General features: G+C 45.0%; 1 protein-coding gene across 8 annotated transcripts in view; it reads right to left on the bottom strand.

The window, feature by feature from the left end:
- The window catches only part of LOC137627104 (zinc finger protein 501-like), a 539524-nt gene extending 525012 nt beyond the window's left edge, over nucleotides 1-14512 (bottom strand). For 2 of the 8 annotated variants that reach the window (XM_068358125.1, XM_068358126.1), the window contains exon 1: nucleotides 14282-14502. The gene's annotated coding sequence lies outside the window, so the exon portion shown is untranslated. Of the gene's footprint in view, nucleotides 1-14281 lie in introns of all 8 variants that reach the window. The other 6 variants (XR_011041098.1, XM_068358129.1, XM_068358128.1 and 3 more) reach the window with 6 other exon arrangements.
- Nucleotides 14513-14872: the final 360 nt, after the last annotated feature.

The following is a 14872-nucleotide window of genomic DNA, read 5'->3' as shown; positions in this document are numbered from 1 at the left end:
TGCTTGCGCGCAGGCGACAGATCGCGCGGGCGCGCAAGAGATCGCTGGCGCGTGGTCTGGAGCAGGCGGCTGGGGCGCAGGGCCAACAGGAGTAGAGGAGCGTACCGGGGGCTGCTCATGGGCGCGTGCAGGAAACTTTCCGTGAGCGCGTGGGCGTGAAGCGTCTCATCCAGCTCTGGAAGGGCGCAAAGGCGAGTGCGCACGATGGCGCGAAGGCGAGTGCGCACGATGGCGCGCAGGCGAGGGCTGACGCGTAGGCGAGCTCCGAGGGCGCGCAGGTGATCGTGGGCGAGAAGGAAAAGGAAGAATCTTCTTGTATGTGCCCAGATCCGGGGATCGTGGGCAAGTGGGCAAACGAGGGCGCGCAAGTGCGCGCTGACGCGCAGGAGAAGATCGCTGGTGAGCTGGAGATCGTGGGCGAGCAGGAGATCGTGGGCGCGCAGGAGATCGTGGGCGCGCAGGAGATCGTAGGCGCGTGACAGGAACAGGGCGCGCATATGTGCGCTGGCGAGTAGGCGAACGCTGGTGCACAGGAGAACGCCGGTGCGTAGGCGAGCGCTGACGAACAGGAGCACGGTGACGAGCAGGAGATCGCTGACGAGATGACTCTGCCTCTGCTGCAGGAGATCGCTGGCACGCAGGAAGGTCATCAGCAACAGCAGGACAGCGCTTGCGCGCTACTGCTACTGCGCGCTAGGTGAAACCTGGAGCTGAAGAGACTTGCTCACATTGTGAGACAAGTCCTTCTGCCCTGAAGGGATCGGAGGCCATTGCAAAACGGGGTGCGTGGGCGCCCACAGCGCGTCAGCTTCCAGGAATGGAGAAGGCAGGTCCACAGGTCTGGTAGGCGTTGGAGATCGCGAACGATCTGCAGAGAGGTCCAAGGATGCAGCTGCAACGGTCAGCTCCCGTCGAGGAGGAACCTCTACGGGGGACGTCGAGGGTGAAGAACCAAAGAGGCGCCTCCTAACCCCCTTATAGGGAAAATAAAGGCCTCTACGGCGGAGAGGAGGGCGAGCCTTGCAGCGAAAACGACCTCTAGGAGCAGGCACATCATCGTCGGTCCTCTGAAGAGGAGTCTCTGTCAGTGAACTCCCCCGAGGGGGAGAATCCCCCGCAGGAGAGACCGTTGTACTCAGCTCCTCCCTCGAAGGATGTTCGGAGGGGGGAACTGAGCCTTCAGCTACAACAGCAACCAAGGCAGGGGCTTGACCCGACCCGTCGGAAGCCTCTGCCACAACAACGTCGACGATAGACAGATGATCTACCTCCGCTATCACCAGCGACTGTTTGATAGCTGCTCCCAACTGGATCAAGTCAAACAGGGCTTCCCTGGAGGGTAAACCCATAAGCCCCAAGGAAGCCCAAAGCTGCAATAAATCATCATTAGTCACAGAGTTATCAATATCCTCCCCCGGAGGAGGAGGAGGAGCTGCCTCGCTATGGGAGGCAACTCCCTCTCCCGAACCCCGAGGTTGGTCAACAAAAGAATGGCCTACTCTACCACTCGCCGGCCTCTCACGAGAGACCGATCGAGTGGGAGCTTCGGAGGAGGTTCGGGCAGCAGAAGAAGAGTCATTGGAATTTTCCTTCTTCAAGGCAACCCTTGAAGGAGAAAGATCCTGCTTAGACTTCTTCTTTCGTCGCCGGGAAAACCTCTCCCACAGGGAGGTAGACCACTCCCTGCACTCACTACAAACATTTTCTCTATCACACCGTTGACCTCTGCAGTACGGACACAAGGTGTGGGGGTCCGTCTCGACCGCCGACATGAACGTCCCACAAGGGCGGTCGGGTAAACCAGGGCATTTCCGCATGATAGAGGTAGAGGCCAACTTCCGAACACACTCTGAAAGAAAAAGCAAATAAGATTAAGGCTATCAAAATGCGAGGGTGAGGTAGACACGTCTGACCGTCACCCGAGCCAAAAGTGAAGTGAATCAGTTCACTGGTGTGTGAGGGGGGAGGGGTGGCTAGCTATCCCTCCCCTACCCCCTCGCTAACTAGCGAGGGGGTAGTAAACCCTCGTTAAAAATCTAATGGCTCGTCATTTCAGCTACGCTGAAAGTAATACCCCATGTAATTAGCGTGGTTTGTATTTTGGTTACGGAACAAAGACAAAAAGCATTAATGGCTGTCAAAAAGCGAGGGTGAAAGCGGACACGTCCGCTCACCACCCGAGCCAAAAGTAAAGTGAGCTCATCACACAGGTGTGTGAAAGGGGGGGGGTAGCAAGCTACCCCTCCCTACACCCCGCTAACTAGCGAAGGGGGTAGTAAACCCTCGTTAAAATTCTAATGGCTCGTCATTTCAGCTACGCGAAAGTAATAACCCATATTAAATAGCGTGGCTTGTATTTCAGTTACGGAATAAATAGCATTTACAGTATTAGTCAATACTTAGATGAAAAATCTATGGCCATACTTATCAATCACTACATATTTTCAAGAATTGATTACAGTACTGCAATTCACTGTTCTATGGCTTACCAAATTATCAGCTGAAGAAAATTCAGAGAGTACAGAACAGAGCCGCTAGATTAATAAAAGGACTGCAAAATAGGGAAAGAGTTACCCCTGCACTAATTAAATTACACTGGCTGCCGGTAAAGGCGAGAATTGAATACAAGCTACCCTTACTAACGTTCAAGATACTGAACCAAAATGAACCAAAATATTTAAAAGAATGCCTGAACAAACTAGAACTAGAAACAAATGTTAACATAAGACACATGAGTGACAAACATATGCTATCTGAACCAAGAACAAATAGTAAATTTGGTGAAAGGGCTTTTAGCTACTGTGTGCCTAGACATTATAATAAACTGCCAACTGAAATGAAGGACCTAAAGGGAGCAATTGAATTTAAGAAGAAACTAAAGACATTACTTTTCACAAGATCATATGATTTGGAAGATGCTACAATCAAAGTATTGTATAAGTTATAATGAAAATGTTTCGTTAGATGATTAATATGGACCCGCCCGAGAAGTAGTTCACTCGACTTCAGTGGAGGGTTGGATTTAAACCCAAAACAAGTAACAAGTAAGCTTGAAGAGCTCCGATCACATACAACCCAGCAGATAAAGCAAAATTAATTAGAAAGCCACCTGTGAGGGAGGTGGTACTTTGTCCCCTCCCTCACCTGTCAGATATATGCTCATTATCCATTTTTAATGACCAATTCTACTTCAGTCCAAAATATTCTCCCTAATTAAAGGACAAAGGAATGCATGTCACCTAGGAAAAATCATGTACAGTGGAACCTCTACATACGAATTTAATCCGTTCCAGAACCAACTTCGGATGTAGAAAATGTTCGGATGTCGAAACGAATTTTCCCATAAGAATACATGGCAATTCATTTGATTCGTTCCTCAGCCTAAAAACCCATAATAAATACTTAATAAATGGCTACACATAATTACGCATAACAATAACATAACTGCATAATATGAAAGAAGCATGTAAAAAAGATAAATATAAAGAAATAATGAATAAAAAATGTTTAATTGCCACTTTACCTTAGAGACAGGCCAACGCAGGTGTAGGATTTGCTACCCAGGAGGAGACGGACGATCGGGGAGAAGGTAGACATGGTGTTAACATGTTCTTTAAATAAATACTCTCTCTCTCTCTCTCTCTCTCTCTCTCTTGTTCTTCTTCACTGTTAGTGTTAGAGACGTCTATTAATTTTTTTTCTGAGAGAGAGAGAGGGAGAGAGAGAGAGAGAGAGAGAGAGAGAGAGAGAGAGAGAGAGAGAGAGAGAGAGAGAGAGAGAGAGAGAGAGAGATTAAACAAAAATGAGATTAAACAAAAATGAGATTAAACAAAAATGTGTTGTGTACATATGATTTTTACCAGCGTTAACGAGTTGAAAGACAGTTAAATGTAACTAAAAAAACAATATCAGCGAATCTGAATTCCTTTATTAACTAAAACAAATATTGATACAAACACACTCGTGTGCGTATGCGCAAACACACACACACACGCACAAGGAGACACGATCGGTGAGGAGGTAGAGATGGTGACTGCGATAACATGCCGTAACTTACACTACGGAAATTTTAATCTAACTAAGCTTATTTATTTTTTTATTTTATTTTTATATTTCATATTTTTCACATTTTTTTTCTTTTGATTTTTTATTTTCATCACTTTCAGTGACGAGTTACGGTATGTTATCGCAGTCACCATCTCTACCTCCTCCCTGACCGTCTCTCTTACTGCGTAGCAAAATTCTTGCACCTGTGTGTGTGTGTTTGTGCATACGTACACGAGTGTGTTTGAATCAATATTTGTTTTAGTTAATAAAGGAATTCAGATTAGCTGTTATTACTTTCTTAATTTCATTTAATTGTTTTTCAACTCGTTGAAGCAGTTAAAAATCATATGTACTCTAAAGACATTTTTGTTTAATCTCTCTCTCTCTCTCTCTCTCTCTCTCTCTCTCTCTCTCTCTCGGAAAAAAATAATAGACGTAGACGTATCTAACACTACAACAGCGAAGAAGAACGAGAGAGAGAGAGAGAGAGAGAGAGAGAGAGAGAGAGAGAGAGAGAGAGAGAGAGAGAGAGAGAGAGAGAGAGAGAGATAGATTTTATTTAAAGAACATGTTACTGTAATGCTATGTTTAGAGAGAGAGACAGAAAAAGAGAGAAGTCTTATTTAAAAGAGCTTGTTAACGCTATCTTGGTTTTCTTTGCTTCACTTTTTTCTTTCTTTCTATTCATCACGCTGGCCCTTCTCACAAATGATCGTTGCCAACAATCTCTTTGTCCTTTATCCCTATCAATAAAAGGCGCTCTATCTCTTCCAGGGTATTGCTACGATGTCTTGCAATAATGGTGATCCCCTTCGATGGTTATTTGCTTTAATGGCTGCCTTCAGCTTGATGATCCTCGATATCATAGGCCTATTCCGGCCATATTGTTTAGCCATACAGTATCACTCACATGCACACTGCTCTCACGTTTTTCTATAATTTCTTGCTTCAATTCTAATGAAAGAATTGCCTTCTTCCTGTACTGAAACTTAGCTTCTTAGGCACCATGATTATAGGTAAAATCACAAAGGAAATGTGAGAAAAGGAAGAAAATAAGCACTTTTAATAACAGACCAAACAGAGGACAACCACATGATACACACAAGAACAGAGAACTGAGCACTCGACACTCAATGGCGTAATGTTTACTTCGTGTGTCGAAATAAAATTCGGGTGTAGAGTCAAAAATTTGCTCGAATTTTACTTCGGATGTTGGAAAATTCGGATGTAGATACGTTCGGATGTAGAGGTTCCACTGTATATTGAACTCTGGACAAAGTCAAAGTGAGGTTTCCTACATCCACCAGCAACAAACACTACCTTGATAAAGTTTAAGGTGTTAATGCTTCACAAAATCATACTGTACTCTTATTAATGGATGACGTTTTGTAGGTAAAGTTTTACTGTACAGTATTACAGATTCTGATTTCGAACAGAAAATATATGTTTTCCTGTAGTAAATAATGTGATTTGACCGAATTTGACCTTCATTTCAACCGCAAACCAACAGAACAACCAATTCGACTAACTTTGAGTATCCGGACTGGTTGCTGTTATTACGGATGAAATGAAGATGAAAACCGGTTAAATCACGTTGTTTGCTACAGGAAAACATATATTTTCTGTTGAAATGTTTAAATATGATATTTTGATTATAAAATAAATTTTTGAATATACTTACCCGGTGAATATATAATAGCTGACGTCTCGGACGGCTCGACAGATACCAAAAACTCGCGAGCGATCGCCATGAAGGTTGCGGGTGTGACCACCAGCGCCAACTATCGGCCAGATACCGCATATACTTGTAAACATATCCAGTTCTTCTCAGTCCGCTGGGTCTCTATCAGGGAGGGCCTTTAATTTATATATTCACCGGGTAAGTATATTCAAAAATTTATTTTATAATCAAAATATCATTTTAAATATTAAACTTAGCCGGTGAATATATAATAGCTGATTCACACCCATGGGGGTGGGTAGAGACCAGTATTAATACAATAAAGGCGTATATGCTCATGAGTTTTTGACAATTATATCATAACAAAACCCACTTAAATATAGGTACCTGGTAAGGAAGCTGACTCTGACGATTACTCTGCCTTATTAGTCCGCTTTCCTCACGAAGCCCAGCCATCCTCTCAGGATGCTGAAAGACTCCCAGGAGCTGTTATATCCAGGGCGACCACCCATACAACAGGACCTCATCAAAACCCTTAATCTGGGCGCTCTCAAGAAACGACATTTGACCACCCGCCAAATCAAAAAGGATGCGAAAGACTTCTCAGTCTTCCGTACAACCCAAGACAAGATTAAAAAACATTTCAAGAGAAGATTAAAAGGATATTGGGATTAAGGGAATGTAGTGGTAGAACCCTCACCCACTACTGCACTCGCTGCAACGAATGGACCCAGTGTGTAGCAGTCCTCGTAAAGAGTCTGGACGTTTTTTAAGTAAAATGAAGCGAACACCGACTTGCTCCTCCAAAAGGTCGCGTCCATAATACTTCGCAGAGATCTGTTTTGCTTAAAAGCCACGGAAGTAGCTATCGCTCTTACTTCGTGCGTCTTGACCTTAAGTAAACAACAATCTTTTTCACTTAAGTGAGAATGTGCCTCTCGGATTAAAAATCTAATAAAATACGATAAAGCATTTTTAGACATAGGCAATGAGGGCTTCTTAACGGAGCACCATAAGGCCTCAGACCCACCTCGTAAAGATCTGGTACGAGCTAAATAAAACTTAAGAGCTCTAACTGGGCACAGTACTCTTTCAACCTCGTTGCCTACGATCTCTGATAGGCAAGGTATATCAAAAGATTTAGGCCAAGGACGAGAAAGCAGTTCATTTTTGGCCAAGAAACCAAGCTGAAGCGAACATGTGGCTTTATCTGTAGAGAAGCCGATGTTTTTACTAAAGGCATGGATCTCACTGACCCTTTTAGCCGAAGCCAAGCACACCAAAAAAAGCGTCTTGAGGGTGAGATCCTTCAGGGAGGCTGAATGCAAAGGCTCAAACCTGTCGGACATTAGGAACCTTAGGACCACGTCTAAGTTCCAACCAGGAGTTGACATACGACGCTCCTTAGAGGTCTCGAAGGACTTAAGGAGATCTTGGAGATCTTTATTATTGGACAGATCCAAGCCTCTATGTCTGAACACAGAAGCCAACATGCTCCTGTAGCCCTTAATAGTGGGAGCAGAGAGGGAGCAAACATTTCTCAGATGCAGGAGAAAGTCTGCAATTTGGGCTACAGAGGTACTGGAAGAGGAAATGGATGATGACTTGCACCAATCTCTAGAGACCTCCCACTTCGACTGGTAGACCTTGATGGTAGATGTTCTCCTAGCCCTCGCGATTGCTCTGGCTGCCTCCTTCGAAAATCCTCGAGCTCTTGAGAGTCTTTCGATAGTCTGAAGGCAGTCAGACGAAGCGCGGGGAGGCTTTGATGAAGACTCCTTACGAGGGGCTGCCGTAAGAGATCCATCCTTAAAGGTAGACTCCTTGGAACGTCTACCAGCCATTGAAGTACCTCTGTGAACCACTCTCTCGCGGGCCAGAGGGGAGCAACCAACATCAACCTTGTCCCTTCGTAAGAGGCGAACTTCTGCAGAACCCTGTTGATGATCTTGAACGGCGGGAATGCATACGCGTCCAGGTGAGACCAGTCCAGCAGGAAGGCATCTATGTGGGCTGCCTCTGGATCTGGGACTGGAGAGCAATAGGTCGGGAGCCTTTTGGTCAAAGAGGTCTATGGTGGGTTGACCCCAAGTCATCCAAAGACTCTTGCACACGTCCTTGTGGAGGGTCCATTCTGTGGGGATCACCTGACCTCTCCGACTGAGACAGTCCGCCAAGACGTTCAATTCCCCCTGGATGAACCTTGTCAACAGTGAGATGCCTCGATCTTTTGACCAGATGAGGAGGTCCCTTGCGATGACTAACAGTGTGTGGGAGTGAGTGCCTCCTTGCTTGGAGATGTATGCCAAGGCCGTGGTGTTGTTCGAATTCACTTCTACTACTTTGTTTCGTAGAAGACTCTCGAAACTCGTCAAAGCCAAGTGAACAGCCAACAGCTCCTTGCAGTTGATGTGGAGGCTCTTCTGATCTGACGTCTAAAGACCCGAACATTCCAGACCGTCCAGAGTCGCTCCCCAACCCAAATCCGACGCGTCTGAGAATAACACGTGGTTTGGGTTCTTGACCGCCAGGGACAGACCCTCTCGAAGACTTATGTTGCTGTCCCACCAGTTCAGGCACGTCTTTACTGGCTCGGAGATCGGGATTGAAACAGCTTCCAAAGTCTTGCCCTTGTCCCAATGGGAGTCTAGATGGAACTGGAGAGGGCGAAGGTGAAGTCTCCCTAGTGAGATAAATTGTTCCAGGGATGACAGAGTCCCTAGGAGGCTCATCCAACTTCTCACTGAGCAACGGTCTTTTCTCAGCATGAGGCGGACTTTGAGCAAGGCTTGATCTATCCTGGTGGCAGACGGAAAAGCCCGAAAAGCTAGACTGCGAATCTCCATCCCCAAATAGAGAATCGTCTGGGAGGGATTCAGTTGAGACTTTTCTAAGTTCACTAACAGTCCCAACTCCTTTGCAAGATCCAACGTCCATTGAAGGTCCTGCAGACAGCGATGACGGGACAACGCTCTGAGTAGCCAGTCGTCCAGGTACAGGGAGGCTCGAATTCCCGATAAATGAAGAAATTTTGCCACATTCCTCATGAGCCTCGTAGAAACAAGAGGAGCAGGGCTGAGGCCGAAGCACAGTGCTCGGAACTGGTACACCACATTCCTGTATACAAACCTTAGATACGGTTGAGAATCCGGGTGTATAGGAATGTGGAAGTACGCATCCTGCAGGTCGAGAGAGACCATCCAGTCTCCCTCTCTGACCGCTGCTAGGACGGACTTCGTGGTCTCCATCGTAAATTTTGTTTTTACAACAAAAACGTTGAGCGCACTGACATCCAGCACTGGCCTCCAACCTCCTGTATGCTTGGGGACTAGGAAGAGACGGTTGTAAAATCCCGGTGATTGAAGGTCCGAGACTTTCACCACCGCTCCCTTCTCTAGCAACAGAGACACCTGCTGATGTAGAGCTTGTCTCCTTGACTCCTCTCGATACCTGGGAGAGAGGTCTAAAGGAACTGTTACTAGAGGAGGTCTCCGTACAAACGGTATTTTGTACCCCTCCTTGAGCAACAACACAGACTCTCGGTTTGCACCCCTCTTCTCCCAGGCCTGCCAGAAGTTGTTCAGTCTGGCCCCTACCGCTGTCTGAGGACGTGGGCAGTCAGACTCTGCCACGGGAGGACTTGGATCCTCTCCTCTTGCCTCTTTTACTGTCGGCACGAGCGCCTCCCCTACTGGGGGCTCTGCCACGAAAGGGCGGGATAAACCTCGTCGCTGGGGTATCGATCTTGGGTCTTACGGCATAAGACGATGAAGGAGCAGCATTGCGCGCCGACGTAGCCATCAGGTCGTGGGTATCCTTCTGCACCAGTGAAGCCGCAATATCCTTGATCAACTGCTGAGGAAACAAGGCAGATGACAACGGGGCAAAAAGAAGCTCCGACCTTTGGCAGGGAGTTACTCCTGCCGAAAGGAACGAGAAAAGAGTCTCCCTCTTCTTCAGGACTCCTGCCGTAAAGGTGGCGGCGAGCTCATTAGAGCCATCATGGAGGGCTTTGTCCATGCAAGACATAATAAGCACGGAAACATCACGATTGGCCGAAGAGATCTTCCTGCTTAAGGCTCCTAGCGACCAATCTAAGAAGTTAAAAACTTCGAAGGCCCTGTAAACCCCTTTGAGGAGATGGTCAAGGTCCGATGAGGACCAGTAAACTTTAGAGCGTCTCATGGCCAGGCGACGGGGAGAGTCTACGAGGCTTGAGAAGTCTCCCTGGGCAGAGGCAGGAACTCCCAAGCCGAGAACTTCTCCCGTGTCATACCAGACGCTCGCTCTAGAAGCCAGTTTAAAAGGAGGGAAAGCAAAGGCTGTCTTCCCCAAACTCCTCCTGGTGATCAACCAGTCGCCTAGCAAACGTAAAGCTCTCTTAGAAGAGCCAGAGAGCACTAGCATAGTAAAGGACGGCTTCGAAGCAGCTAGGCCTAGCGTAAACTCTGACGGCGGCGAACGAGGAGCAGCAGTTACAAAATGGTCCGGAAACAGATCCTTAAAAATCAGCATGATTTTTTTAAAGTCCATAGAGGGCTGAGCAGCTTTAGGCTCCTCTCCATCTGACAAAGTCCCCAAAGGAATATCAGTTGGAGGGGGATCAGCAACTTCCTCATATGAAGGAACCTCGTCCGACAATTGCCGAGTCTCATGAAAAGGAGAGACCTGCCGCGGTGGCAACGCTTGACAGGCAATGTCAACAAGCAAAGGAGCAGCAGTAGCAGTAGAGGAAGCGACGTCACGCCGCTGCTGAAAGGACTGAAATCCTTGTGACTGACCAACAACAACAACTGAAGTTGATTGACGCTCGACGTCACGTCGGAACTGCCTTGACTGCATAGACTGAGCAAGCAAAACAACCTCCGACTGCGGTGATTGACGCTCAACGTCACGTCGAGGCAACGGAGCCGGTCGGCGAACGTCAGGTCGAGGCTGCGGCGGCAGCGGCTGAACGTCAACACGAGACTGCGGCAGCGGCTGAACGTCAACACGAGACTGCGGTAGCGGCTGAAAGTCAACACGAGACTGCAGCGAGGGAGAATCCATGTCACGTGACTGACGTGAAAAACTACTGACATCACGTTTCAAAGTACAAGAAACGTCAGCACTAACTTCAAACGGACGAGTAAATACTCGTTTGGGCGGCTGACGGCCAGAGTCTCGTTCAGCGTAACGGCGACTCGAAAGCAAAGGATCATCGCGAACCTGCTCAACATCATACTCCTCCATAAGGGAGGCAAGCTTAGTCTGCATGTCCCGCAGGACAACCCATTTCGGATCAACGGGAGACGGCACGGGCCGAGACGACGGTAACGTTTGTGTTGGCAAAACATTGCCTTTACCGCGACCCTCGGACCCCGTGTTACGCTTGCGTTTAATAGGCGAACAGTCTTCCGACGACTGCAAAGGGTCAGAGCTGTCCCAATGGCTACAGCCAGGACGCTTGACCTGTCCTGAAGGGACTGACTTTCGCTTCAAGGGTCTAGAAACCTTGCGCCAAGGTTTCTTTTGCGAAGTCTTCAGATGACGAGGAGAACACAGTCTCACTCGTCTTAAGCTAAGGGCGATCTTGACGAGAAACGTCCGATACCAAAGAGGGAACGTCTGTACGTTGGTTAAAGCCTCTCGTCCCCTTAAGTCCTACGACATTACTTCTCCCTGGTGCAGGGGAGCCTGAAAGAGGTCTCGGACTAGGGGAGCGACAAGCACGAACCGACAAACCCTCGGTCGCAACACTAAATACACTTTGCGCACTTATCACTTTATCACTACGATTTTCTGATTTACCACTCTGACACTTTAATAACTTCACATCTGACATGAGTTGGTTACGGTCCGATGCTAAGGACTCAACTTTTTCGCCTAAAGCCTGAATCGCAAGAAACATATCCCGCATGGACGGTTCATGAGTGCTAGTAGGGGGTTCAGGAACAACTACTACAGGGGAAGGATTAGGTTCAGGGGCATGGAAGGAGGAAAATTCCAACGACCTAGAGGAGCTTCTCCTCACCCTATCTCTATCCAGCTTACGAGAATATTTATCATATTCAAGCCAGTCGAATTCCGACAAGACCACGCACTCATCACACCGATCTCCTAATTGGCAGGATTTACCCCGGCAATTAGAACAAACGGTATGTGGGTCGATAGAGGCCTTGGGAAGACGTTTGTTGCAATTCCTCGCACACTTGCGAAATTTAGGTCCAGGGATAGGAGAAGGGTCAGCCATATTGAACAATCAGAGAAAATCCAAAACAAAAACCAAAGTCATCAACAATAAACACTAGCCAAAAAAGGGTTTCAAGAGTTTTAATTGAAGAAAAAACACCCGTCACAGCGAAAGCTCAAAACAACCAAAATAAAGTACTTCACCAAAAAGGACGAAAACTCAAGGTCATCAGCGAGCGGAATCAACTTGTCGACAAGACCGACAGAGAAGAACTGGATATGTTTACAAGTATATGCGGTATCTGGCCGATAGTCGGCGCTGGTGGTCACACCCGCAACCTTCATGGCGATCACTCGCGAGTTTTTGGTATCTGTCGAGCCGTCCGAGACGTCAGCTTTTATATATTCACCGGCTAAGTTTAATATTTAAAAATAATGTCTTTTATTTTATATATTTTGTTAAAATGCTTAAATATAATGACTTGTTCAAATTCAGTGTCACTTCACTCACGTATGTGCTGCGAACGATAACATTAGAAACGTTACCAACGATACACAGCATTACCAACGCTACGGTGAAACACAGCGTTACCAACGCTACGGTGATACACAGCGTTACCAACGCCACGGTGATACACAGTGCTACCAACATTACGATGGCATTACTAACGTTAGCAATGATACAGTAATATTATCATGTGTATTTTAAAGAATTTTTCCATATACCCTTTACACAATATATAAAAAAGTACAAAACGGGTACAGAACCTAACAAACCCACCTAACCTAACCTAGAAGTTCCCAGGTCACAAACCCAATATCATACCCTTTGTTATATATATCATGTTAATCCGTATCACTTCACTCACGTTACGAAAATGTTAGTACTGTTACGATAACATTATAAATAATGGTTCTTATTCCGCCATTAGCTCGCTTCGCTCGCATGAAAATAAAACATCAAACTCGTATGTACTGGCAAGTGGTAATGTTGAGCTGCGCACGCTAACATTAGTAATGTTACGCTAACATTACCAACGTTAAATATAATGGTTCTTGTTCTTCACTTACGATCACAGGAAAATAAAACATCAACCTCGTATACACTGGCAAGCGGTAATGTTGTTTCGCACTCTAACCAAATATAGTAAAACTAACACATTAAAGTTAAAGAAATTAATGACTTACTTTTATGACCGTGACGACGTAAAGAAAGCAAACATGATTGAAAAGAATGGGAAACTTGTCCAGAGCAAGTATTTATGTGAAATCTGGGAGTGACAAGGTAATAACAAAATGTATAAAAGTAATATATGAAGATAAAATCGAATGTTTGATGAATAATATTTGATGGGTATATAAAATAAGGTGATTTTATAAGGTATCAGATGATAAAACAAGTAATACTGGGGTCAAATGTAATATGTATAGGAGGGTATTACATAACTAATCAAGTATTAGACTTGAACAGAGCTGGTAGAGAGAAGGATAGTTACATTTCACGATTAGAGAAGAAAAAATCCTATTGGTGGAGGAAAAGTCTCTGCGCAGGGAGGCGGGGTTTTTGCGCAGAAGGTCGAAACCTGCTATGTACAAACGAACGAACAGGAGCGATGAGAAAAATAAATGAAAAACACAGCTAATGTTAGCATGTTACACTAACATTTGATCTACATCAAGCGTTGGCAGCTCTGGTTACTGTATTTTTTCATGAGACAGAGCCTTTGCAACGGCACCTCCAAAGTTTATCCATTTATACTGTTTTGTCTTTTCCTCCGTTTATTATACATCCAAGAAGGTAATATATAAAGAAAAAAAGGTTTGTTTTAATATATCATTTCTACAGTATGTTTTCCCCACCCAAAACCCCGAGTTCCCACTGGGGTCCCCCATAATCGTAGGATATAGATTTTCGAAGAGCGTAATTTTTTCTTTAAGAAAAAGTAGTTTTTTTCCTAGGTTACATTGCCCTATAATACAGTAAAAGACTACCAGTTTGTGTTTGTGCGAGAACAAATTTGCTACAAGGTGTCTTCATAACTTGGAAAATACAGTTTTCCGACTGTTATTGTCATCAAAATCATTCATCACTAACAAAAATACACCTGGAAAACATCATATTTTCTCCAAAAGGGTAACTGGTTACTTAAGAAATTTTACTAATTTACCTAATAGCCTAATGGTAAGTTTAGAGCTCCGAGCATAATCATGAATTGGCTGAGCCAGCAAAGCATAAAACGGTTCCAGCCACACACTTTAGATTTGTATAAGAGTAATCAGATTAATAATCTTAAGTAATAATGTCTACCTTTTCTGGAGAGAGGAGAGTACGTTCGTATCTGTAAGGCAGGTTAAAGACAGAGAACCACAAGCAGAACTTACTTGAATTAGTCACCAAAACATCACACTTGTATTTCGTGAACTGCAGCAACTACATTTGACTCAAAATTCTGTTAACCAAGTTTTATCTTTCATCCTCCCTCAAGTCTAGTGTCTAAGTTCTTAAAATCTTAACATCTCCAACGTAGATTGTTGTTTGTTGTCGTGGACAGATTTGCCTTTAAATTGCCTGAAATTCAGCCTTTGACAGTTGACTTCTCATCGGCAGGAGACAACAACAAACATTTTGGGTGCGTTTAGCCTTTCAGTATTTCTATTTCCTTAATCTATTTCATATAATATTTGATTATTTACATACTAAATGGTATTCAAATATCTCTTTATTATTACTAAATAATTTATTGTGATTATATATCCATGACAAATATTTTATTTTGATAATAAGTGAATAGTCACTACTATAGTAACTAGTTTTATATGAAACGTCTCTGTTAGCGATCAAGAGATTTGCGTTTTCATCGACATCGATAAATGACAACAAACATTTGGATGCGTTTGGTGTTTCGCGTATTTTTCTATCTTTTATTGTCTATTTCATTTAATGTTTATTTACGTAAAAACGAGAAATTATGA

This window comes from Palaemon carinicauda, chromosome 34 (assembly GCF_036898095.1).
Source record: "Palaemon carinicauda isolate YSFRI2023 chromosome 34, ASM3689809v2, whole genome shotgun sequence".
In the NCBI taxonomy this organism is placed as follows: domain Eukaryota; kingdom Metazoa; phylum Arthropoda; class Malacostraca; order Decapoda; family Palaemonidae; genus Palaemon; species Palaemon carinicauda.
This window is presented reverse-complemented; position numbering and strand designations above follow the sequence as displayed.